The sequence below is a fragment of the Salvelinus namaycush genome, chromosome 31 (assembly GCF_016432855.1).
Source record: "Salvelinus namaycush isolate Seneca chromosome 31, SaNama_1.0, whole genome shotgun sequence".
Lineage (NCBI taxonomy): Eukaryota > Metazoa > Chordata > Actinopteri > Salmoniformes > Salmonidae > Salvelinus > Salvelinus namaycush.
In genome coordinates this window covers 32,992,268-33,019,448 of record NC_052337.1, presented here as the reverse complement: position 1 = coordinate 33,019,448, position 27,181 = coordinate 32,992,268, and the positions used below count along the sequence as shown (strand labels likewise).

The 27,181-nt window shown below is 41.2% G+C and overlaps 1 pseudogene; it reads left to right on the top strand.

Annotated features, from left to right (window-relative positions):
- Positions 1-5,826: 5,826 nt before the first annotated feature.
- LOC120025559 lies at positions 5,827-8,638 on the top strand (annotated as a pseudogene).
- The last annotated feature ends 18,543 nt before the right edge of the window (positions 8,639-27,181 follow it).

Below are 27,181 nucleotides of genomic sequence, written 5' to 3'. Positions count from 1 at the left end.
GTCCACCCTTACCGAGACACCCTCACCCAGCACGGGGCCCAATTCCACAGCCAAGCCGGGAGGATCATCCTAAAGAATGCTTTAGAAAGAAAGACAAAACTACTACAGGACAGGAGGACTTTAGAACTAAAGTCAAAATACCATGGGCACCAACTCAAAAACCCTCTACCAGTCACAAGAGTTGGCCAAATGTACCCTCACCCTGCCAGATTCCTCCACCTGCGAGAAATGGCCCCCAGTCATACTCCAAAAATATCAAAGGCACGCACTCACCCTCAGCTCAGACTAAATGTAAGTTAATATGGATTCAGTACGTGAAAGAGTATACTTTTGTTGCTATGTAATAGTAGTCATTCTACAAAATCTGGTGTGTGATGGGTGGAGACATGGGTAGAAGTGAGTGTGTATGTGTTCATTTTGAATAGCTGCTTATCTATCTGTTCTCTGTTCTCTCCATACTGTAGCTAAAGTACCAGGGACAGACTCTCAGGACATCAGATCCCTCCCTACAACACAGAAGGTCCCTCAGGAGTCAGTGTCCTCTTCCCTGTCCCCCCGCTCCAGACCCGGCCCCAGCAGTCCGGAGCTTATCCATGCCATTGTGAGTGCCATGGGCTATCTGCTTGGTGTGCCACCCACCTCCATCCCTGGCCTCTGCCCTTCACCTGAAGACCCTGGTACATCCTCCACCACTGACCCATCAGCTTTTAGCTCAGACCCCAGCCAGCCCCCCTGGACTGAAGAACTACGACTCATCCGGCAAAGACTCAGTGAGCCTGGCCTAGGGCTCAACCCCCTGCCTCCCGACCACACCCAACCAGCCTCCAGACCAAAGGACACACACACAGGACAGGTGAAAGAAGGCAATTCGTTTCTCTCACTTTGTTTGCGGCTCTGTAGATTTGTTTTTAAGTCTGAGTGTCCTTACCTTGAAATTAACCCTTTGACAATGTGCTTTCACATCGATCCTCCTCTATACAGAGGGAAGAGAGGCCTGCACAATCAATGGCACCATCACTGAGAAAGAATACAAAGATGTGAGTCACACATGGGATAATAGCCGCACAATACATGTTTACATACACAAAGCCACCCCCTGGCTGTAAGATTTCTCCCTGGTGTAACGCATGCAGGCTGTAGACTCAGAGTACCACACTTTATGGACAATACACCTATGCGTTCTTCACAGCTTCATTTCATATTTTGTGAGTATTTTCTTTGTGAATTCCCAGGTGAGAGGAGTTAGGATGAAGATGAGGATACTGTAGCATGCTACACTGCAGAGCTGCAAGGAGTCACAGAGCAGCTGTTCAGACAGGACTTGGCTGACTGACAAATGGAAACAGAAGATGTTCACGTTAACAGGCTGAACATCTGCTCGTACACCTGGGTTGTGTTTCTAACTCTTTCTCTGGATAGAATTATTTAATAAATACAGAGTCAAATACTTTATGTACATATTCATTTGCTGTAAGTACTGGCAGTTTAGCTCTTTGAATTGATGATTTCAATGCTTGTGATACTGGTTTAATTTTAGATGGATTTGATCTTGCTTTCATTTTGACAAGCAGTTAGCTGAAAAATACAGGACGCTGGGCATGCTGAAGGTTGCACATGTGACCACAGGAGGGCAGTCTCATGCCAACCTAATGCAAATCCTAGTCATAATGAAGGGAGAAATTAAATCTAATGTACAGATTATCAAATTGTCAAAACAAATGTACAGAGCACTGTGCTTTTGAATCATTTCTATGTGAATATTGAACATCAATAAAACTTTTGAGTTATTGAGGAGCCTAAATCTATAAGATATTTTGTTTAGGTTTGTTTGGATGATAAGTTAACACGACAAGCTGATATGCTTACCCTACAGCACAGACAAACTCTTGTCTGAGGTTTCTTTATTAACCATCCAGTCATGATATTAACCATTCAGTCATGATATTAGCCATTCAGTCACGATATTAACCATCCAGTCATGATATTAACCATTCAGTCACAATATTAACCATCCAGTCATGATATTAACCATCCAGTCATGATATTAACCATCCAGTCATGAGCCAACTACATTTCCTCATGTCAGATAGTGCAACGTCTCCATTTGCACTGATTGTATGTATGACAAAATCATCAGCCTATCAATGAAATCCGGGACTATACTCTTATACTTTATACAACCCAAGTTTGTCAGCAATGCATAGTGCACTACACCATGGTAGTACATCAGAGTGACTCTCCACTTTGCCCTACTGTATTGAAGCTTGCTGATGGAGGATGATGATGTCGCTTTTACAGTCCCATCCATACTGGTATGTTCTTTGGCTTTACCTTCCAACCTAACTTGATGTGAATTGATACATTGATGATGCAAGAACATAGAATTGTACAGTGTTCTGCAGTTCTTAAACTGTATAAGTAAACTACTGGAAAGTACTGGATGCCAGAAGACACAGACCTAATGGTGATGGGGACTGAGGACATTGTGGTTGTCCTTCCTACCAAGGACAACTGCAATGTCCTCTCACCATTGGAATGCTTTCACATTGCTTTCACATTATTCCAACCTGCCTAATTCATTGTCTGGCCAGTGTTTTGCTGGATAAAAGAGGTTTCAAGGCAACAACGGTGAACAGGGAACCTTGACTTTCAGCTGTTCTTAGAATTATAGGTTTATTTGGAAAAGAGATTTCAAGACAGGAATTAGTTGCTTTCAGCTGTTGCTGTGTCAATACCAATGACAAATATTTGATTAGTTAATTCTATCGTGAAATCAATGTGAAAGCATTCCAATGGTGATAGGGAGTGAGGACATTGTGGTTGCCCTTAGTAGGAATGAGGTCCAAAATACTGCTACCTGCTCCACTGGTCCTGGACATGAAAAAAGCTATTTTCAACAGCTGAATGGCTGAGATGTACAGTAGACTGGGCTATAAATGAGGAATGTCAAATGCTCCCCTAGGAGCATGAAATGTATCACTTGTACTTTCACATCACTTATTTGCATAATTATGTTGTATTTGAGCTACAGCACTTTGCACCCCTGCTAGCTCACGCTTTGAAATACAGTTTATGTATTTTTATGGTTTCCCCAGGTCCTGTAAATGATTGGCTCTCAGATGAATAGTACTGGGGCTCAACACAATTGTTTTGTAAGGATATAGACACAGATTGTTTGATACCGTATTGATGTTGGTCTCTCTGCTTGTACCCTGGGGACATTTGGTAACATGTTTTCCAAGCTAAATGATGTCTCATTCACTGACTTCTGATGGGATTGGTAATTATGGTATACCACAGCTCGTCAACTTTTTCTCTCATTTTGAAACTAAAGCCTATATGTATTTGAACAACTTTCATCATGCAGTTATACCATTTACACGATGTACTGTCCCTTTATGCAGGATGCCTACAGTGCAGATGTTTGTTCGAGTTATATGGATATAGGCAGTGAGTTCATGATATGAGCTGATATGACAAGTGCAACCACAAGTAGCAGTGTAATGGCTAGGGTCATGGGGAAGCTAAAACATGAGTGTATCACTGTTGACTTGTGACAACAGTGTTGACTTGTGACAACAGTGTTGACTTGTGACAACAGTGTTGACTTGTGACAACAGTGTTGACTTGTGACAACACTTGACGCCGACAACTGAGTAACCCCGTAGGCCTAACACAATTAATTCATTTCGCTGACTTCAGACCAATATATAGTATTCCGACATGGTAGGGTGATTTCATTATTGGAATTTATTGGAATTGCCAAGTAAAGGAATACTCGAGATCATTGCTTTTCTGCGAAAACTGATGATGAGTAGCCTGAGGTCTCTAGAACATCTCCAACTGTGGCGCACGCACGACTGCGCTGTAGCTATAAAAGCCGTTCACGTGCACCGTGTACGCCTCCTCATTCGCCCGACGCATAGACGGTTGTGAGGATGAGACAAACAAGCAAAAGAGCTTAAAATGCATATGAAAGTGTTTTAGTGGGGAAAAGTTTAGTCGTTCTCTCTGTATCTATTTCTTAATTTAGTGTGCAGAGTATTTACGATTTTGTTATTTTTTCTTTTGTTACTGCACGGGTGGAGGTCTTTAAGATATAGTCTTTATTCTATAAATCACCAACGGCTTTTCTTACTATTTTAAGTCTAGTACAGGGCTTTCTTTGTCAACGGAATTATCTTGATAAGGTAGGCGCTTTCACTTTATTTCGGAAAATGTAAGGTGAATTAAATAATAAAAAGTAAAATTCTCGTAAAAAACAAAAACAAATCCCATTCCATTTAAAAATTCGGATCCATTGAAATGTACCTGTTGTGAAAATGAGATTTACTCCCAATGTCAGCACATCTATGTGAACACTTCACTAATGTGTTGAGAAATAACACCAAATATTTATAGGCTATTGTATCACTTTATTTATTTTAAATGTTTTATTGAAATGTAAGAAATAGTTACATTATTTTATTGTTTATACATTCTTTCATTGTTTATTGTTTGAATGAAATGCTTTTGGTTTTGAATGATAGCTTAATTTTGACATCTAAAAACCATTTAATGATTGGTTGTGTATGTTTTTACAGTTTTATTCACTTGATAAGCATATCATAAACAAAATATTATATTTAAATAGATAATTGTTCATGTGTAATGAATGAATGCGATGCAATCAGAGATATCAGAGCTAACTGACTTGTTGAATTATTATGTAAAACATCGTTGTTGACATATCATAATGCCAATGACTTTCACAAACACATCTCTCATCCCCTTTGAAAAACAGAATGCTTTCAGTAAAGTAGAATGGGTGTTGTGCCATCCAAGATGAATGGTTGTCATAGAGAAGTTCTCATATTCCTTAATCGACATTCACCGTCTCGCTATAATTACAACAACATTGCTTTCACCTAATTGCGTAATTCATTGAGGCTTGTTATGCATAGCATTGTGCTTGATGGAGACAGCTGACAAACAGACCAACTTGTGGCCGATTACTAAAAAAATACTGTAACAACCTTAACCCAACACCTTGTGACATCGTCATGAGGTCCGGCCCACTTGGGATAACAGTTAAGGTGTTGGCTTGACAGTCGCATAACCCGGGTTTGAGTCCCGGTCGGGGCTACATTGGTGTCAGAAGTGGGAATGCGCCTGTGAGACCATCGGAGAACTGTGTACATGTGAGGGACTTGGTATAGAAAAGTGTGGGGACACGCTCTCCTGAAGGAAGGAGGTAATGTAGCGACCTTAACCCAACATCTAGTGACCTCGTAAAGAGGTGTGGACCTCTTGCCGTAACGGTTAAGGTGTTGGTTTTGACAGTCACTGGACTGAGGTTTGAGTCCCGGTCGAGGCTACCCCCTGTATTTGCTACAATACTGTACACCACAGGAGGTTGGTGGCACCTTAATTAGGGAGGACAGGCATGTGTTAATGGCTGGAGAGGATTCAGTAGAACGGTATTAAACACATGGTTTCCATGTGTTTGATGCCATTCCATTCGCTCAGTTCTAGCCATTATTGTGAGCCGTCCTCCCCTCGGCAGCCTCCCCTGCTGTATACTGTACATTACCCTGAGGTCCTACAGTGGATTGTCCTAAACAACTATACACTGCAGTGCATTCTCACTGGATCAACTGGACAACCATATCAATCTACTAGTCAATAAATTAATTGAATTTACCAAAGTGACAAAAGACTGATAATGTGATTACACTTTTTTTTAAGACACCAAATACTTCCATGTGATAAATATATACTGTATATATATATTTTTTTTAGCCTATGCCTGATACTTTCCTCCTGGTCTAAGAAGAGAAGTTCAAGATGGAGGACACATGGGAACTTCAACTGACCACTACTCTTTACATGACCTCTGACCTCTTGCTATCCACAAACCTCGCCAACGTCACCAACTCCAGCTGCACCGTCTCTAGCGTCAAGCTCTCGCCTTACTACCAACACTCCCTGGCAATAGCAGCCAGCTACACCCTGGCCTACCTGTTCATTTTCCTGCTGTGCATGGTGGGTAATGGCCTGGTGTGCCTTATTGTTGTGAGGAACCGTCACATGCGGACGGTCACCAACCTCTTCATCTTCAATCTGGCTATCAGTGACCTGCTGGTGGGCATCTTCTGCATCCCCACCACGCTGGTGGACAACCTCATCACAGGTAATACCCTACTGCTATAGAAGAATGGCCAATTTCCTGTTTCTGTAGTATGAGGCAGCTTGATGTACAAGTACATCCATTGGACAGGAGGCTAGTCTATCGCAGGGGCCTTACCCGTAATCCATCTCATTAATGCTGAGTGTAAAGCAGAGAGGCATTGGGTCCTCCCATTTTTAGAGTCTTTGGTATGACTCAACTGGGGTTCGAACCCCCCCACTTCAAATCTCAGAGCGGACACTCTAACCACAAGGCCACTGAGTTAATTTTACCCTACTGTTATAATGATTCCATAAATTAATAAATACATGATGCTTTGAATTGATTACGGTTGGCCTTGATGAAAATAATGATGCAACCTTTAGCGAGAGACAGTTATTTTTATAACAGATTGGCCAGTTGCCTTTAGCTATCGATAATGACAATTATTAGGAAAAACAACTCGTGCCTTGAAAGAAGCATAATTATGTTCATTCACATGTAATGTATGATTCAGTTTCAGCACGGGTCTATGTGTCTATGTGGTTGCACACACACCAGCACAGCCAGCTTTGCAATGGTTTAGATCTGTTCAATTCATTCTCACAGTACTGAATCTTCACACATCTCACAAACCACGAGCTGGATCGCCATCCTGTTATTTTTGCTTTTTTTAAACTATTATTTTACACATGGACTTGCGGAAATTGCTGATTAATGTTTGGATATTTGCTGAAGTCTCAGAACTGAGAGAATAGTAGTGGGCCTGAACATGATGATCACAGCTGTCTTTCATTTGACAGCCTGATGAATTACTTAACATTTGTAGACAGTTCTTCACAATCTCTTCATGTTTTACAACATCAATACAGACATTAGTTGAGTCTTGGCAGGAAAATGGCTTTTAGAAAACCCCACATTTACAAAGTGTGAAACATGCATTGACACAAAATCACTCAGTCAGGAAGGCATAACTTAAAGTAATGACCTTTTCAAGGCTAAATTCTTTCGCTGGGCAGGTATAAAGACTTCCTCCACTTTATCCACTCTTGTCTAACAGTTTATTTCTGTACCTTTCATGCAGGTTAGAAAAGTACTAAAGCATGAATATAGTGCTCCTGAAGATGTTTTCCCCTTCATTATTCTGACCAAATCCCATACACCAAACTCACATGTACCAAACATGTCAAAAACACCTGTTCACAGTGTGGCTATTGATATGTCTGGCAGCTCACTAATAAAGTATTATTGTTGCTATTGATGTTTTGCAGGTTGGCCCTTTAGCAATGCAGTGTGTAAGCTAAGTGGTCTGGTACAGGGGATATCAGTGGGTGCATCAGTATTCACCTTGGTTGCCATTGCTGTGGACAGGTAAGTCCCCTCCCCAAAAAGTATCTACACATGGGAACTGGAAGGGGATAGTGAGGCTCTCATCTATGCATGTTAAATACTTAATGTTGTACAATAAACAGTTTAATCTATGTGGCAGATAATCGCTCAAATGAATCACTTAATCACTTCTCATCTATCTCTTCTCTCTCCTGTTAGATTCCGCTGTATTGTTTACCCCTTTAAGCCCAAGCTAACCCTTCTTGTTGCTAAGGCAACTATAGGGCTGGTATGGGCTCTTGCGTTGGTTATCATGCTTCCGTCGGCTGTGATGCTGATGGTGGAGCAAGAGGAGGGTCACTTCATGGTATCCAGTGACAACCATACCTACCCTCTCTACTACTGCTATGAGACCTGGCCTGACCCGGAGATGAGGAAGGTTTACACCATGGTCCTGTTCACACACATCTATCTGATGCCCCTGGCTCTCATCATGATAATGTATGGCTGCATTGGGGCCAAGCTCTACTCTACAGCTGTTCTGTCCAATAGGGGGCACCCAGACGTCAAGTCCCCCATCTCCCAGAGGAAAGTCAAGGTGGTTAAGATGCTCATCGTGGTGGCCCTCCTCTTCATGCTGTCCTGGCTGCCTCTCTGGACCCTGATGCTCCTCACAGACTACGCCAGACCTGAAGGGGACCAGCTGGACCTTCTGACAGGCTACATCTTCCCTTTCTCCCACTGGCTGGCCTTCTCCAACTCCAGCATCAACCCCATCATCTATGGCTACTTCAATGAGAACTTTAAGAAGGGCTTCCAGGCTGCCTGTCACCCTAGATCATGTTGCAGCGTGGTCCCTCAGGAGCAGGCGGTGAGCAAGTCTCAGCGGGGGCACAATGCCAGAGCCCCCCGGAACACAGCCCTCAGTGCCAACCTTCTCACCACCCTGGGGGTGAGGAACCGCATCTACACCGACAGCGACCTGATGGGCTGCGTGTGTCTGGAGATGGAGCAGAAGAAGGAGGAAGGCTCTGCAGAGGCTCCTGGGCAGAGGGAAGTAACAGTAACGGTAGAGTGTCAATAATACGGGGTGTTCATGCAGAGGATGTTGGTAGACTCTTTCCATCTGGGGTCGCTATGTGTCAGGTGTGGAAGCTTTGAAAGGCAGTTGGGTGGACAACAACAGTGGGGTGTGTATGCATGGTGAGGTTGGAAAATGGACAGGTTGGAGATAAGAGCGCAATAGTGCTGAGCGATTAACCGAAATGTTAAGTTATTTTTAGTTTTCTTTCTGTGAGCGCGATCTGCAGTTTCTCTGGAGATAAATCAGACCAAGCCAGAACTGCAGGGCTGGCTGTAGCCTTTTGGGGGCCCTAAACAAGATTTGGTTGGGGGGGCTCCCCTAACAAGAGGCCACCAAGTGGGATTTTTTTGTTGTTGTGGTCCTCTAGAGATCGGAGATTTGCAATTTTACACATTTTGCCATGTGGTAGAGAAAAAAAATATATTTTATAACACATTTCATGCAATTCTACAAATTTTGCCATGGGGCAGGGAGAAACTTTTGCAGTCTTAAAGCCAGTTTTCTGCAGTTTTAAACATTTTGCCATGCAGTGGAGAGAAAATTGTGCAATTTTCTTACACGTTTCAAGCAATTCTACTAATTTTGCAAGTTGGCAGAGAGAAATTTAGCAGTTTTAAAAATGATTTACTGCAATTCTACCAATCTTGTCATGGGATGGAGAGAAATGGTTGCAATTTTAAAGGGCAATTACGCCACTTTTCAACCTCATATTCATCAAATTCAGCACCAAACTAGTGTCTACATACACTATATATACAAAAATATGTGGACACCCTTAAAATTAGTTATAGTGAAGTGGAAACGTCTAGGAGCAACAGCGGCTCAGCCACGAAGTGGTAGGCCACACAAGCTCACAGAACGGGACCACCGAGTTCCAAACTGCCTCTGAAAAAGCCTCCCGAGTGGTGCAGTGGTCTAAGGCACTGCATCGCAGTGCTTGAGGCATCTTTACAGACCTGGGTTCGATCCCAGGCTGTGTCACAACCGAAAGTGACCGGGAGTCCCATAGGGAGGAGCACAATTGGCCCAGGGGAGGGTTTGGCAGGGGGGGGTTGTCTCATCGCGCTTGAGTGACTCCTTGTGGTGGGTCAGGAGCTTGCAGGCTGACTTTGGTCATCAGTTGAACGGTGTTTCATCTGACACATTGGTGCAGCTAGTTAAGTGGGCGGGTGTTAAGAAGTGTGGTTTGGCGGGTCATGTTTCAGAGGACGCATGACTAGACCTTTGCCTCTCCTGAGCCAGTTGGGGAGTTGCAGCGATGAGACAAGATTGAAATTGGGGAGAAAAAATGCCTCTGGAAGCAACGTCAGCTCAAGAACTGTTCGTCGGGAGCTTCATGAAATGTGTTTCCATGGCCGAGCAGCCTCACACAAGCCTAGGATTACCATGTGCTATGCCAAGCGTTGGCTGGTGTGGTGTAAAGCTCACTGCCATTGGATTCTGGAGCAGTGGAAATGCGTTCTCTGGAGTGACGCTTCACCATCTGGCAGTCTGACGGACGAATCTGGGTTTGGCAGATGCCAAGAGAACACTAACTACCCGAATGCATAGTGCCAACTGTAAAGTTTGGTGGAGGAGGAATAATGGTCTGGGGCTGTTTTTCAAGGTTTCAGCTAGGCCCCTTAATTCCAGTGAAGGGAAATCTTAACGCTACAACATACAATGACATTCTACACGATTCTGTGATTCCAACTTTGTGGCAACAGTTTGGGGAAGTCCCTTTCCTGTTTCAAAATGACAATACCTCCGTGCACAAAGCAAGGTCCGTACAGAAATGGTTTGTCGAGTGTGGAAGAAATTGACTGGCCTGCACAGAGCCGTGACCTCAACCCCATTGAACACCTTTGGGATGAATTGGAACGCCGACTGCGAGCCAGGCCTAATCGCCCAACATCAGTGCCCGACCTCACTAATGCTCTTGTGGCTGAATGGAAGCAAGTCCCTGCAGCAATGTTTCAACATCTAGTGGAAAGCCTTCTCAGAAGAGTAGAGGCTGTTATAGCAGCAAAAGAGGGACCAACTCTATATTAATGCCCACGATTTTGGAATGAGATGTTCGACGAGCAAGCGTTTTTCTATGATCTGTGATTAAAAAAATAAGGTACAAAAAAATTGCTTCTCTGTGACATCACATGGTAGGGTCAAAACCTGCAATGAGTTTCTAACCTAAGGGAGGGTATTTTTTTGTTCCCCACGTCACTGTGAATCTCATATTGTTTGAAAATCACGTTTAAAAAAATGTTTTGGCTTTTGATGATGTCATCGGGTAGAACTTTTTAACTTTCTATTTACAGTGCCTTCGGAAAGTATTCACACCCCTTGACTTTTTCCACATTTTGTTGTGTTAGTCTGAATTTAAAATAGATTCAATTGAGATGTTGTGTCACTGGCCTACACACAATACCCCATAATGTCAAAGTGGAATTATGTTTTTACAAATGTTCACAAATTAATTCAAAATGAAAAGCGGAAATGTCTTGAGTCAATAAGTATTGAAGCGCTTTGCTATGGCAAGCCTAAATAACTTCCAGAGTAAAACTTTTTTTTACAAGTCACATAATAAGTTGCATGGACTCATGTTTAACCTAATTTTGGAATGACTACCTCATCTCTGTACCCCAGACATACAATTATTTGTAAGGTCCCTCAGTTGAGCAGTGAATTTCAAGCACAGATTCAACCACAAAGACCAGGGATTTTTTCCAGTGCCTCGCAAAGAAGGGCACCTATTGGTAGATGGGTAAAAATATATATAGATGACCTTTATGTCCTGTATACAAAGCGTTATGCTTGGGGCAAATCCAACACAACACATCACTGAGTACCACTCTTCATATTTTAAAGCATGGTGGTGGCTGCATCATGTATGGGTATGCTTGTCATTGTCAAGGACAAAGGAGTTCTTTAGATAAAAAGAAACGGAATAGAGCTAAGCACAGGTAAAATCCTAGAGGGAAACCTGGTTCAGTCTGCTTTCCAACAGACACAGGGAGACAAATTCACCTTTCAGCAGGACAATAACCTAAAACGCAAGGCCAAATATACACTGGAGTTGCTGACCAAGACGAGATCGAATGTTCTGAGTGGCCTAGTTACAGTTTCAACTTGAATCGACAAGACTTGAAAATGGCTGTCTAGCAATGATCAACAACAAACTTGACAGAGCTTGAAGAATGTAAAAATGTGTGCAAAACTCTTAAAGACACCCATAAAGAGTTCCAGCTGTAATCGCTGTCAAAGATGATTCTAACATGTATTGACTCAGGGTTGTGAATACTTATGTAAATGAGATATTTCTGTATTTCATTTTCAATAAATTTGCAAAGTTTTCTGAAAATATGTTCTCACTTTGTCATTATAGGGTATTGTGTGTAGATGGTGAGAAAAAACATATTTAATCCATTTTGAATTCAGGCTGTAACACAACAAAAGGTGGAATAAGTCAAGGGGTATGAATACATTCTGAAGGCCCTGTATTTCTACAAAACTAAGAAATTAGCTGTTTTCACATATGTTGACACTGGTATTCGTGCTGGAGATAATGCAAATAAGGTTGAAAAGTGGTGGAGTTGACCATAAAAGCAAATTTCCTGCAATAAACATTTTTGGGGCATGGGGCAGAGACGTTACAACAACAAAACTATATCTAACAAATGTCATGCGATTCTACACATTTTGCCATGACTTTCAGTATGCCATCATAATGATATCTGAGTGAGAGTGACTAACAAAATCAATGGGGGCCCCCTGGAGATCAGTTTAGATAACTGGCTAGACTAATTTATCAATCTAAAAATTCTTAGTTGACATTGCTAATTGAGTGACTGTCAGTGACTGACCAAACAAGATAAAAACTGCTGATACACAACCAAATTTCTAACTTGCACCCTGTGTATTCTACTATTCTAATTCGCAACAGTAAATTGAGACCCCGACCAAGTTCATTAAAAAAAAATTGGGTTGGGGGGCCAAAGCGATTGCTAATGTTCCTTATGCCTGGAGTCGCTTATGCCTGGAGCCCCACCGAACTGTGCTATGTAGTAGGGAGTTGTAGTTTCCAACAGGCCATTATTCTACATAGTTCAGCACAGAAAACATAATAGTTAACTACAATGATCACAATCCATTGCGCGCCCGCCTACTTGTCCAGTCTGTGTGGAGCAGACACGAGACGGAGAGAAGAGAGAACACGTGATGGAGAGAGATAGAGGAATAAAAAGTAGTTGCTCTGCGAGGAATCTCTACCTGAAAATACATGATCAAAGTGATTGATAGTTGTCATTCAGCAGTTATAAAAGTATGTCTTATTTACTTTGAAGAACTACTAAAATAGTGATTTTCTCAGACAGCATAGGTAGCAGCTCTATAGAGATGAGATGTAATATACACAACAACTGAAATATTTTATCAAAGTAAAGTAATGTGATTAAATGATGGTTAATAAGTGATAAGCAGTAATGAGCAGTCACTACCATAATGGGACTTTATTAATAGTTGTATTCTGTGTTGTTACAGCATTCATCCCACATAATGCATAGTGCATTTTTGGGGACTAGTGCATAGTCCCCAAAAATATGAAATTGAAAACCGTGACTATTTTTTCATAACAAACAGAAACTGAACCGACCTCAAAAAGCACTAATCACTCAAAGGTACTGACATGACATTTGACTGTGAAAGAGCTTTTTACACCTGACTGTAGCTACCAGATGTGCAGTACATACGCCACAAACATTTCATTCAGTGCTCTTAGTGTCCCATATAGGCACCCTCAATTCAACTACAGAGACCCAATTATAGCATACACGTGAGGGAAGAATGAAGTGAACCACCTGCATGTCTGTCCCCCAGCTAGAAGTATTTGTTACAGGTTGCTTAACTAAAGATCAAATATTGGTTAACAATGATTAGGGAAATCTTCAGGTTATGCAGGAGGTTATTCATATTTTACTACTAACTGGGTATCACTGACATTAATTAGCCAATAAAATCACCCAGAGAACCCAGAAAGAGTTCGTAAAAAAAAAGACAATGCAGAAAATTCCTCCCATTACATTTTCACATGTAAATAGCACGTTTTTCGATTTCTTCTGGTCAAGGAATGACATTGCATGAGAGCAACGTGTTTGGAATTTAAACTATAACATTTTTCTTAACAGAGTTTCCTGTTTCTGTATGAACTTGTGAACCAAGTATGAGCCTTTTCCAGATGGTAAAATGATAAGACGCCGAGAAAGTAACAGAAAGGAACTTGGAAGAGTTTCAAGCTTTTGCAAGGCTAATTGGTAATGAAACTGCATATTCCCTTGAAGTATGTAACCTTAAATGATCCAACAGGTGATGTTGGTGTGCACTGTGTATGCATACAGATCAAAGTGCTGTGTTTACAATGTGGAAAAGTTATTTCTGCTGTGTTTGTGATTCTCAGTATAGTTTTGTGTATTTATTTTTTTGCAGCTACCGCAGATTATTGCTTTAACTGTTGGAATAGTAAAAGAGTGACAGAAAATGACTGTGGTTGTGTATAGTACATTATAAACTGGGTGGTTCGAGCCCTGAATGCTGATTGGCTGACAGCCGTGGTATATCAGACCGTATACCACGGGTATGACAAAACATTTATTTTTACTACACTAATTACGTTGGTAACCAGTTTATAATGGCAATAAGGCACCTCGGGGGTTTGTGATATATGGCCTATATACCACGGCTAAGGGCTGTATGCAGGCATTCTGCGTTGCATCGGGCATAAGAACAGCCCTTAGTTGTGATATATTGGCCATATACTACACCTCCTCGGGCCTTATTGCTTAAGTATAAGTGATCTTGAGATACGTTTGCATTACCAGATTTCAGTATGACGATGGATTGTTGTAGATACAATACCGACCTCACACTGAGTTTATATTTCTTAATAATTGTCTCATGTTAGATATTGTCCTTAGGTCCTGCCTTGGTTGTTAAGTGAAAATTGTTGTTAAGTTGTATTCTTGTATAAAGCTCTACCTTTAATGGAAATTTGAGTGAAGCTATCCATATTACGAAAACAATTCCATTTTCTTCTATACCACCTTTAGAACTGCATCCTCCTCATTCTGAATATCACAATCCTCTCATCACATTCAATGTTGTTTTCCTGTAGATTGCTTGTTAGTGCATGTTGTAAGGAGATATCTCCAATTAGTTCCCTATCACGTCAAATTCCCATCTCCGACAGAGACACAAGTTAATTACTTCCTGGATCAATAATATATATAAAATTGCTTGTTTTCTTTGAATAAAGTTCACAAAATGTTAACATGCACACCCCCATGTTGTCTCTTGTTACTGGGAATAAAAAAATCTGTTATTGTAGCCATCAGTGTTAAAAACATTACTTGTTAACAGGATTTACCATTATGAACATTTCATGTATAAAACATGATGAAGAACGAGTGCGTGTTTGTATGTACACTACCGTTCAAAAGTTTGGGGTCACTTAGAAATGTCCTTGTTTTTTGTCCTTTAAAATAACATCAAATTGATCAGAAATACAGTGTAGACATTGTTAATGTTGTAAAAGATTAAGATGGGCAAAAGAACACAGACACTGGACAGAGGAACTGTTCTTTTGCCCATCTTAATCTTTTCTTTTTATTGGCCAGTATGAGATATGGCTTTTTCTTTGCAACTCTGCCTAGAAGGCCAGCATCCCGGAGTCGCCTCTTCACTGATGACGTTGAGACTGGTGTTTTGCGGGTACTATTTAATGAAGCTGCCAGTTGAGGACTTGTGAGGCGTCTGTTTCTCAAACTAGACACTCTAATGTACTTGTCCTCTTGCTCAGTTGTGCACCGTGGCCTCCCACTCCTCTTTCTATTCTGCTTAGAGACAGTTTGCGCTGTTTTGTGAAGGGAGTAGTGCACAGCGGTGTACGAGATCTTCAGTTTCTTGGCAATTTCTCGCATGGAATAGCCATTTCTCAGAACAAGAATAGACTGACAAGTTTCAGAAGAAAGTTTTGTTTCTGGCCATTTTGAGCCTGTAATCGAACCCACAAATGCTGATGCTCCAGATACTCAACTAGTCTAATGAAGGGCAATTTTATTGCTTCTTTAATCAGAACAACTGTTTTCAGCTGCGCTAACATAATTGCAAAAGGGTTTTCTCATGATCAATTAGCCTTTTAAAACTATAAACTTGGATGAGCTAACACAACGTGCCATTGGAACACAGGAGTGATGGTTGCTGATAATGGGCCTCTGTACGCCTACGTAGATATTCCATTAAAAATCAGCCGTTTCCAGCTACAATAGTCATTTATAACATTAACAATGTCTACACTGTATTCCTGATCAATTTGATGTTATTTTAATGGACAAAAAATGTGCCTTTAAAAAAAAAACAAGGACATTTCTAAGTGACCCCAAACGTTTGAACGGTAGTGTATGTATAAACATTGATAAATGAGTGAGAGTTTGTGCCATTTATTCGTGACTTGCTGCCACTCAGCAGATGATAATCTGCTACTGGTGAGATGCACTGTCTGTCTCAGTGCTCTGCATGTTATCAGGCCTCCCACTGTCTCTTGATCACCTCAATAACAGGGGATCTGGAGGGTACAGCTAAATGGGGTAGGCCTACATGTTCCATATTTATAAGGCAGTCCAAAGTGCATTTAATTTGACTGATTGACTCTGAAGCCATGTGGCCCAGATCCAGTAGATGCTATTTAAGAAAAAAAAGCTATGTCATACAGGCCTTGGCTTGGGGTTTTGAACAAAGTGAGTCATTTTATTCAGAGTACTTAAGCTAATGGCTGTTAGGTCATAAGAGTTGCAATGTTCCAACTGAGAAGTCCTGTATGTAGAAGTAGAGCACTGGCTGTTGATACGTAGCACTACCTAGCTTGCTTACTAGCTTATTAGCACCCACATGAGGACGAGGCTAGCGTGGCTAGGCGAGTGCCGCTTGTATAGTGTAAACGCTCTGTTAAAGCGTCAATCAGAGGTGAAACAATAACAAACCGTTCTGTCCGCCCCACTGTTAAATTCATAGATAGAGGTACGGATGCAATGACTGGCCATCCATGATATTAGATTTTGGGGTAACACTTTACTTGACTACCCAGTGTCATAATACATTACGATCAATGTTCCCTCTAAAAATTGTTCGGCACTGAGCAGATTTCAGGTCTGCTGAGCGCAAACTTGAACGTTGTGAAATTCTGTGCAGCTTCCAGCGCACGTTTACTGTGAACCCTGAGGCTGTACCTGCTTTAAGTTACAGTTTTAACAGTGGCCAAGTAGACTACTGTGGCTATTTGATAATAATGTAGGCATACCAGAGTGGCCTACCATCAAAAACAATGGAGAAAATGCATCCCATAACATTTTAACATGGAAATAGCTGTTCTATCACTCAGCCTAAAGTAGCAGCCAATGTGTGGCTTTTGATGAGACTTTTGAAAAAAACATGCAGGGCTTGACATTAACCTGTTTATCCACTTGTCCTTCAGACAAGGAGGTGACTGAAAATGTTGTTGTGTTGTTTGATGCAAGCAACCACTTTACAAAATAAAATGCATTATTATTCCCATACCATTATTACAGAGAATTAGAAAATTATGTTACCCTCTGCCTATTGGCCACTTAGCTTATTCAAGCCTGTTTCAAAATACAACACTGTCCCTTTATGACAAAAAAAGCTCTTTACCTGACTCGGTTTTCAAAGATGCCTAGAAATGTAGACGTTTTGTGCTGTTGTAGAAAGCAGTCACTCCTCTATTGCTGACTATAAATGATCTTGTTGTTATGATGTTGTTATCAAACTTTTATGGCCCGTGGTGTGACCTTTAAACCAGACCTTTAAACCCAGACTTGAACCACACACCCACTCCACTGAATAGCAGGCTAGTGATTGTTTTGCAACGCTTGCAGTTAGCCACTGATTCCTTCCAAACCACTCATTGTTCCCATGAATGACAGAACACTGAGCCAATCACGGCGCAACTAGAGAACATTGCCAACCCCTATGCTCCGTATTTTCCGCTGGCTGCCCACCACCACAGAAAGCACTGAGCTAGGCTGAAACACCTGCCTTACTCAAGAAAGCACTGAGCTAGGCTGAAACTCCTGCCTTACTCAAAAAGCACTGAGCTAGGCACCTTCCTTCCTTAGGCTGAAACACCTTCCTCACTGAGCTAGGCTGAAACACCTGCCTTACTCAAGAAAGCACTGAGCTAGGCTGAAACACCTGCCTTACTCAAGAAAGCACTGAGCTAGGCTGAAACACCTGCCTTACTCAAGAAAGCAAAAAAGAGACCATGTTTGTATGCAGCTTTATTCATTCAATTATTTATTTGTTATCGAACTGATATGTGACACCTATTAATGCCAAAATAACATGCAAAACAGGCAACAACAAAAACGGGTCACCACTGGTTATGACACCTACATAGAGTGTCATAACCCACATTTATTACAATTAGTTTTTTCCCTGCCACAAAGCTTATTTTTGTTATGAATTCTTTACAGTCATGTTTTTTAAATCATATTTTAAATAACTCGTAGAAAATAAAGCAGCATTATGACGTTACTGTGTCACTGTTCATGACACTGTCAAGAAGCATTATAACCATGATAATCATGTAAGCCAGATAGGCATATCACGTACATGCTTTTATATCAGTCAAAAAGAGGGTGTCTTGTCCTGCTCCTGAAATCTGCTCCTGCATTCATCCAGGTCATCAGCAACAGAGCATTGGGGTAGGTGCATGTCTGACCTCAATGTGTGCGCAATTACAATGATCATTGAATATGGTACATTTTTTTTATTTTTTTTTATATAACATCAACATACTGTTGACACGTAGGCTATGGTGTACAGCAATGTTTTGCCTTGTTTTGTGGGTTTTGACACTCTTATGTAGGTGTCATAACCAGCCATAAAATAATACAATATATGTCACAACAGGTCTAAATACAGTATATGTGTCATGACGGTGTTATGACCATATTAGTGACCGTATGTACATCTCCAACCTGAAGCTATGGAATACAGGCAACATCCGCATAGAGCTTAAGGCTAGAGCTGCTGCTTTCAAAGAGCGGGACACTAATACGGATGCTTATAAGAAATCCCGCTATTCCCTCAGACGAACCATCAAACAGGCATAGCGTCAATACAGGACTAACATTGAATCATACTACACCAGCTCTGACGCTCGTCGGATGTGGCAGGGCTTACAAACTATTACGGACTACAAAGGGAAACCCAGCCATGAGCTGCCCAGTGACGCGAGCCTACCAGATGGGCTAAATGCTTTTTATGCTGGCTTCGAGGCAAGCAACACTGAAGCATGCATGAGAGCACCAGCTGTTCCAGATGACTGTGTGATCATGTTACACCCCTGAAAAAGGGGAGAAAGAATCACAATTGTGATACGGAATGTTTACTCATTGAACTTTTAGTGCAATCATTTTACATAAGTAACACATTTTACAGAATAACAGATCTACAGGAAATAGATAGTTTTGTAGGGTACAAGGCTTATTCAAGTCACAACAGTATACACTGTACATCACTGAAACAAATACTATTTTCAATATAACTGTCAAGCACAAAGCTTTAACTCAGTAAACCATAACTCAATTTATCAACAGGCAATAAAGTGTTTGAAAAACCATTACACAAATAACGCCGCAAAATATCTTATTAACAACGCACCTGTTCATTCACAATCGACATAAAATGGCAGCTACGTAGCAGTACCTAGCAGTACGAAGCTAGCTGCAACCGAGCAGGGCTCATATTACTCTCTGCAAACTTAACTAACTTCCTCAATATGTTACTAAGACAAACCTTAAACACTCTTAACATGTTAGCGAGTTATTACATTTAAATTACTCTTTTTTTTATCATCAATAACGTACCTGAAAAAGGGGAGAAAGAATCACAATTGTGATACGGAATGTTTACTCATTGAACTATTAGTGCAATGAGAAAAAGACCGCGAATTCTCCGTGAACTTGAGTGGAGACCAGAGCAATCGATCTCAGGCTCATAGATTAAGAGCATTTAGTAGATCACAGATTAACACTTTTACCCACGACAACATAAAGTAATCAACATAACGTTTACACATTCCTCTCACAATTCGTACCCTTTGTATGCTTGACGGATTTTAACACAATTATATAAATGTTATCAATCTATCAACTAATACTGAGTGCATGATCTTCTTAACCTTAGATGTTTTAAGATCCTCACATACTATGAATTTACTAATACTGTTTAATGTATAACAGGCTATTAGTATTTCCTTTAACCTGTCACAATCACGCTCTCCGTAGCTGATTTGAGCAAGACCTTTAAACAGGTCAACATTCACAAGGCCACGGGGCCAGACAGATTACCAGGATGTGTCCTCAGAGCATGCGTGACAGTTTCACTGTCATTTTCAACCTCTCCCTGACCGAGTCTGGGACTAATCACCTCAATTTGCAACTGGATCCTGGACTTCCTGCCGGGCCGCTCCCAGGTGGTAAGGATATGCAACAACAACGCTAGGGCTGTTGCTAGAACGTGCAAAGTTCTGACCGGATTACGATATGAACCAAAGCGTCCGTTTTTGGAGTGAAGCGCATAATTGCCAAAATCAACCTAAGATTCTTCTAGCGTGGGAATGTCAAGGATGTGGACAGCTGGGCAAGTAAAATAATATTTTGTTTATCAATCACATGCTATTATATTTGAAATTATTATGATTCCGATGAATGCCATATCAGAGCGCACACAGTGTTTAAATTTGTCACTTTGTGGATATACAGTTGAAGTTGGAAGCTTACATACACCTTAGCCAAATACATTTAAACTCAGTTTTTCACAATTTCTGACATTTAATCCTAGTAAAAATTCCCTATCTTAGGTCAGTTAGGATCACCAATTTATTTTAAGAATTTGAAATGTCAGAATAATAGCAGAGAGAATTATTTATTTAATATTTTATTTCTTTCATTATTCCCAGTGTGTCAGAAGTTTACATACACTCAATAAGTATTTGGTAGCATTGCTTTTAAATTGTTTATCTTGGGTCAAACATTTCGAATAGCCTTCCACAAGCTTCCCACAATAAGAATTTTGGCCTATTCTTCCTGACAGAGCTGGTGTAACTGAGTCAGGTTTGTAGGCCTCCTTGCTCGCACATGCTTTTTCAGTGCTGCCCACAAATTATCTATGGGATTGAGGTCAGGGCTTTGTGATGGTCACTCCAATACCTTGACTTTGTTGTCCTTTGTTGTCCATTTTGCCACAACTTTGGAAGTATGCTTGGGGTCATTGTCCATTTGGAAGACCCATTTGTGACTAAGCTTTAACTTCCTCACTGATGTCTTGAGATGTTGCTTCAATATATCCACATAATTTTTCATCCTCATGATGCCATCTATTTTGTGAAGTGCACCAGTCCCTCCTGCAGCAAAGCACCCCCACAACATGATGCTGCCACCTCCTTGCTTCACGGTTGGGATGGTGTTCTTTGACTTGCAAGTCCCCCCCTTTTCCTCCAATCATAACGATGGTCATTATGGCCAAACAGTTCTATTTTTGTTTCATCAGACCAGAGGACATTTATCCAAAAAGTACGATCTTTGTCCCCATACGCAGTTGCAAACCGTAGTCTGGCTTTTTTATGGCGGTTTTGGAGCAGTGGCTTCTTCCTTGCTGAGCGGCCTTTCAGGTTATGTCGATATAGGACTTGTTTTACTGTGGATATAGATACTTTTGTATCTATTTCCTCCAGCATCTTCACAAGGTCCTTTGCTGTTGTTCTGGGATTGAGTTGCACTTTTCACACCAAAGTACGTCCATCTCTAGGAGACAGAACGCGTCTCCTTCCTGAGCGGTATGACAGCTGCGTGGTCCCATGGTGTTTATACTTGCGTACTATTGTTTGTACAGATGAACGTGGTACCTTCGGGCGTTTGGAAATTGCTCCCAAGGATGAACCAGACTTGGCTGATTTCTTTTGATTTTCTCATGATGTCAAGCAAAGAGGCACTGAGTTTGAAGGTAGGCCTTGAAATACATCCACAGGTACACCTCCAATTGACTCAAATGATGTCAATTAGCCTATCAGAAGCTTCTAAAGCCATGACATCATATTTTTTTCCCCCCAGGCTGTTTAAAAGGCACAGTCAACTTAGTGTATGTAAACTTCTGACCCACTGGAATTGTGATACAGTGAATTATAAGTGAAATAATCTGTCTGTAAACAATTGTTCGAAAAATTACTTGTGTCATGCACAAAGTAGATGTACTAACTTACTTGCCAAAAAGTTTGTTAACAAGAAATGTGTGGAGTGGTTGAAAAACGAGTTTTAATGACAGCAACCTAAGTGAATGTAAACTTCCAAAAGAAGCTTGTGGAATGCTACCCAAAACGTTTGACCCAAGTTAAACAATTTAAAGGCAATGCTACCAAATACTAATTGAGTGTATGTAAACTTCTGACCCACTGGGAATGTAATGAAGGAAATAAAAGCTGAAATAAATCATTCTCTCTGCTATTATTCTGACATTTCACATTCTTAAAATAAGTGGTGATCCTAACTGACCTAAGACATGGAATGTTTAGGATGAAACGTCAGGAATTGTGAAAAACTGAGTTTAAATGTATTTGGCTAAGGTGTATGTAAACTTTCAACTTCAACTGTATATTAATAGCCAAGTTTATTTACTGATGTGCAATTTTCTTTAGACCAAAAAAGTATTGTTCGGGGACTGGGGGGTGAATCCCTGGGTCTCCGCTGCATATCATCCACAGACCAACTGTTTGTTTTTGTTTTTTTACAATTCGTTTTTATTGTTTTTCCATGGTACATAATCAGACAGATTTTAATATCTTACATTGTCAATAGATATCCCTTTCCTACCCCCTCTTCCAGGTTTGGATTAACGGACCAACCAGACTCTCAAGACTGCACACAACAACAGTGTCCAGGCCTCCAGAGTACTCACCCTATCACCTACTGTACGGACGGGAGCCGCAGTTGTTTAGTGAGGTAAACAATGCAATTGTATATATAATTATATCAAATTATTGTATTTACTGCAGTCATTCAAATGTGTGATTGACTTAATGTGTTGTTAGTCTATTGCTATTTTTGAATAACATACTTTCAGATCACTGAAAGTCCACCTGATGTGGTGGAAGTTGTGGAACCAGATCAGAACGCCTTCGAGGATCATGTTCAGGCACGGGCTGAGAAGGACGTGGAGGTTTTTGACCAGGTAAAAATGATTGTCTGCTGGTAATTTATTGTCTGGCCCTCCAAGAGATATGTAAGAGATGTATTTGTAATAATATGAAATATACAGTATTATCCTCCATCCGGCCACATCTCTGTGGCCGGATGGAGGACTTTCGGGGGTCATTCTTCATCACGTTCCTGGTTAGACAATTTTACAATTGATCATGCTCAAGCTCTTTTGCAGGTGCAGCATCCAGAAGTAGGAGGCCTCCTCGCAGTGGGCGGCACGCCATGCCGTCAGCAGTACCGACACTAGTCCAGGGGTTTGTCCAGATAGTCAATCTCAAGGCTAACCACTGGGTCACGGTAAGTAACCTTCGCTGCCAGGTAGGTACTGTTAAGGTGTATGACTCCAGTGGTCATGACCACCCCAGAGTTTCTCTCACAACTCATCTCTGTCTTATCTTTTCCAGGGACCTTTGTGACTGTGTAGTGGCCGGCAGTCCAACGGCAGAAAGGGGGCACAGATTGTGGGCTGTTTGCTAAAGCAAACTGTCTTACTCTGCAGAGATGAGGAGCCCTCCATGGCACGATACCATCAGAAATCCATGAGAAAACATATTTTCTCTAGTTTTCAGGCTGGGCACCTGGCACCATTTCCCCGTCCCGATTCCAATCCCCGTCCTGGGTCCAGCCCTCCCAAGGTGTCCACACCCTACACAACAGAGGTCAGCGTCCACTGCTTCTGCCGGAAATACGTGAGAGAAGGTAAGGAGGTGGCCCGGTGCAGGAGATGCGGCAAGAATTTTCATGTGTCTTGTCTGTCTCATGTCGTCAATGTGCGTGAATTTGTCTGTCCATCGTCTGTCATCTGTTTTGTCTGATGTTTTCCCCACCCTTGTTGTCACTGCTTGACCGGCTTCCCACCTCAAGACGGTAGGTATTTTACTACATTGTATATTTTTTGTAAATTGTATGTTATTGTAAATAACCTTAATAACCTGTGTAATATTGTTTTTAATTTGTATAAAGATGTGTTTTCTTGCAGACATTGGCTGTGAAGTTGGTTGGTAAGTACTTGTATTGCAAGTAACGTTAACAAGCATGTAAATATTTGTATATTTTTCCATTTGTTTGCTGGTAAATATTTTAAACTTGCTAAAATGTTCAATTGACTGTTCAGTTGCCCAGTTCCTTACTGGTCCTTAACCCATTCTCCCTAGCCATTAATCTTTTGTGCCCAATTCCAAATCCAATTTTAGGCCAGGGTTGGTATGGAATTGGACATTGGTTTCTAGGTAGTGTTTGCATATCTGGAGGTTCTAGATTTGTGTGTAATATGGCAGAAGTCTCCCAGAGTCCATTACACAGCAGGGTTGAGTCATCACCATATTGCTACACCTATCCAAGCCCCATCAGGTCAAACACTACAGAGATAGAGTAGGGGATTAAAGGCTTTAATTAAACTGGGTAATAAACATTTAAAATAAACTTCTCTCTGCCTGTACCTTGACGTGGTGAGAGGGCTTCCAACTAAACCAGGACCATGTTATTGAAAATGAAGTATCCTTTGTTTGCTTTTCCATCCCACCACCCGTGACTGAGACGGGTTGCCTGTCGAGGACAAGTGACAGGAAGAACTAGCCGCAGCACCTGTCTCTTGATTTTGCCTCTTTCCTATCTCCTCATCATTTAACTCTTTCTCTCATCTCCCTCCAGATGAAATTCTGCACCAAGTGACGTCTGATTACCCAACAATCTGCCCCCTCATCCCATCCCCTCCATCTCATTACATAATCTAAAGCTACTGTTATTGTTATGTTGTCATTATCTGCTAATAAAGTCTGCTAGCCGTATCATACTGGGCACATAATATGTGAGATACACAGATGAACTAAAAAAAACTAGCACTGCAAACACTCAGAACAAAGAGAGCAGCAGTGCCTGGACTTTGTACTCTCCCTCTTCAAGTCCCCCTAGCTGCCTGTTGAGAACAAGTGACAGGCAGAACCTCCCAACCACACAGCACCCATCTCTCTATTCCACCCACCAGAATGAAGTATTTCAGTCTGATTGCCATGTGAGTGTACAAACAATTATCTGTGAAAATAAATGAATGACAAAATATAAAAGTTTATGTATTAAAATCTTAAATATTGCCGGGTTGGTTTTCACAGCTGTGAAATAGGGAAGGGAAGGGCAGGTTAAAATAAAAACATGACAGCCAGACAAGCCAGTCTGAATCAAATGGATTTGCATATGAATGGAGTGGAAATTAGCTGACTTCGTGATCTGTAAGTTGAGTAACTTTGTGTCAAGCAGATTACACATTTTCTTTGCCATTTCTGAAACATAGCAACGTTTAAGACATGGATTTCATGTTAACAAGGTACCCAAAAGTAGCTAGAATTAATGTTTTCATTTTATTAGCAAAACAAACCTTGTTTAAACAACAACATTGTTGCGGAAATCAGCCCTGTTTGCGTAGCGATGATGAAAATAACGTAATTTAGGCTGTAATGATCTCCAAAAACCAAACACACCAAGAAAGCCGTGAAGAGGGCACGACAACGCCTTTACCCCCTCAGGAGACTGAAAAGATTTGGCATGTTTCCCCAGATCCTCAAAAGGTTTTACAGCTGCACCATCGAGAGCATCCTGACTGGTTGCATCACCGCCTGGTATGGAAACGGCTTGACATCTGACCGTAAGGTGCTACAGAGGGTAGTGCGTATGGCCCAGTACATCACTGGGGCCAAGCTTCCTGCCATTCAGGACCTACAGTACCAGTCAAAGGTTTGGACCCACTTACTCATTCAAGGGTTTTTCTTTATTTTGACTATTTTCTACATTGTAGAATAATAGTGAAGACATCAAAACTATGAAATAACACATATGGAATCATGTAATAATCAAAAAAGGGTTAAACAAATCAAATAAAATGTATATTTGAGATTCTTAAAAGTAGCCACCCTTTGCCTTGATGACAGCTTTGCACACAATTGGTATTATCTCAACCAGCTTCATGAAGTAGTCACCTGGAATGCATTTCAATTAACAGGTGTGCCTTGTTAATTTGTGGAATCTCTTTCCTTCTTAATGCATTTGAGTCAATCACTTGTGTTGTAGGGGTGGTATAGGTAGGGGTGGTATACATAAGATAGCCCTATTTGGTAAAAGACCAAGTCCATATTATGGCAAGAACAGCTCAAATAAGCAAAGACAAATGAAAGTCCATCATTACTTTAAGACATGAAGGTCAGTCAATCAGGAAAATATCAACAACTTTGAAAGTTTCTTCAAGTGCAGTCGCAAAAACCATCAAGCACTATGATGAAACTGGCTCTCATGAGGACCAACCCAGGAAAGGAAGACCCAGAGTTACCTGCTGCATAGGATAAGTTCATTAGAGTTAACTGCACCTCAGATTGGAGCCCAAATAAATGCTCCACAGAGTTCAAGTAACAGACACATCTCAGCAACTGTTCAGAGGAGAATATGTGAATCTGGCCTTCATGGTCGAATTGCTGCAAAGATGTTTAAACTAAATGACAACAAGAAGAAGAAGAGACTTGCTTGGGCCAAAAAACATAAGCAATGGACATCAGACTGGTGGAAACCTGTCCTTTGGTCTGATGAGTCCAAATTTGATATTTTTGGTTCCAACCGCCGTGTTTTTTGAGACGTAGAGTAGGTGAATGGATGATCTCCGCATGTGTGGTTCCCACCGTGAAGCATGGAGGAGGCGGTGTGATGGTGTGGGGGTGCTTTGCTAGTGATACTGTCAGTGATTTATTTAGAATTCAAGGCACACTTAACCAGCATGGCTACCACAGCATTCTGCAGTGATACGCCATCCCATCTGGTTGGAGCTTAGTGGGACTACCATTTGTTTTTCAACAGGACAATGACCCAAAACACACCTCCAGGCTGTGTAAGGGCTATTTGACCAAGAAGGAGAGTGATGGAGTGTTGCATTAGATGAACTGGCCTCCACATTCACCCGACCTCAACCCAATTGAGATGGTTTGGGATGAGTTGGATCGCAGAGTGAAGGAAAAGCAGCCAGCAAGTGCTCAGCATATGTGGGAACTCCTTCAAGACTGTTGTAAAAGTATTCCTCATGAAGCAGGTTGAGAGAATGCAAAGCGTGTGCAATGCTGTTATCAAGGCAAAGGGTGGCTACTTTGAAGAATCTAAAACATTAAATATATTTTGATTTGTTTAACACTTTTGGATACTACATGATTCCATATGTGTTATTTCTTAGTGTTGATGTCTTCACTATTATTCTACAATATAGAAAATTGTAAAAATGTCAGAGGCTTGTCAGAGGAAAGCCCAAAAAATTGTCAAAGACTCCAGTCACCCAAGTCATAGACTGTTCTC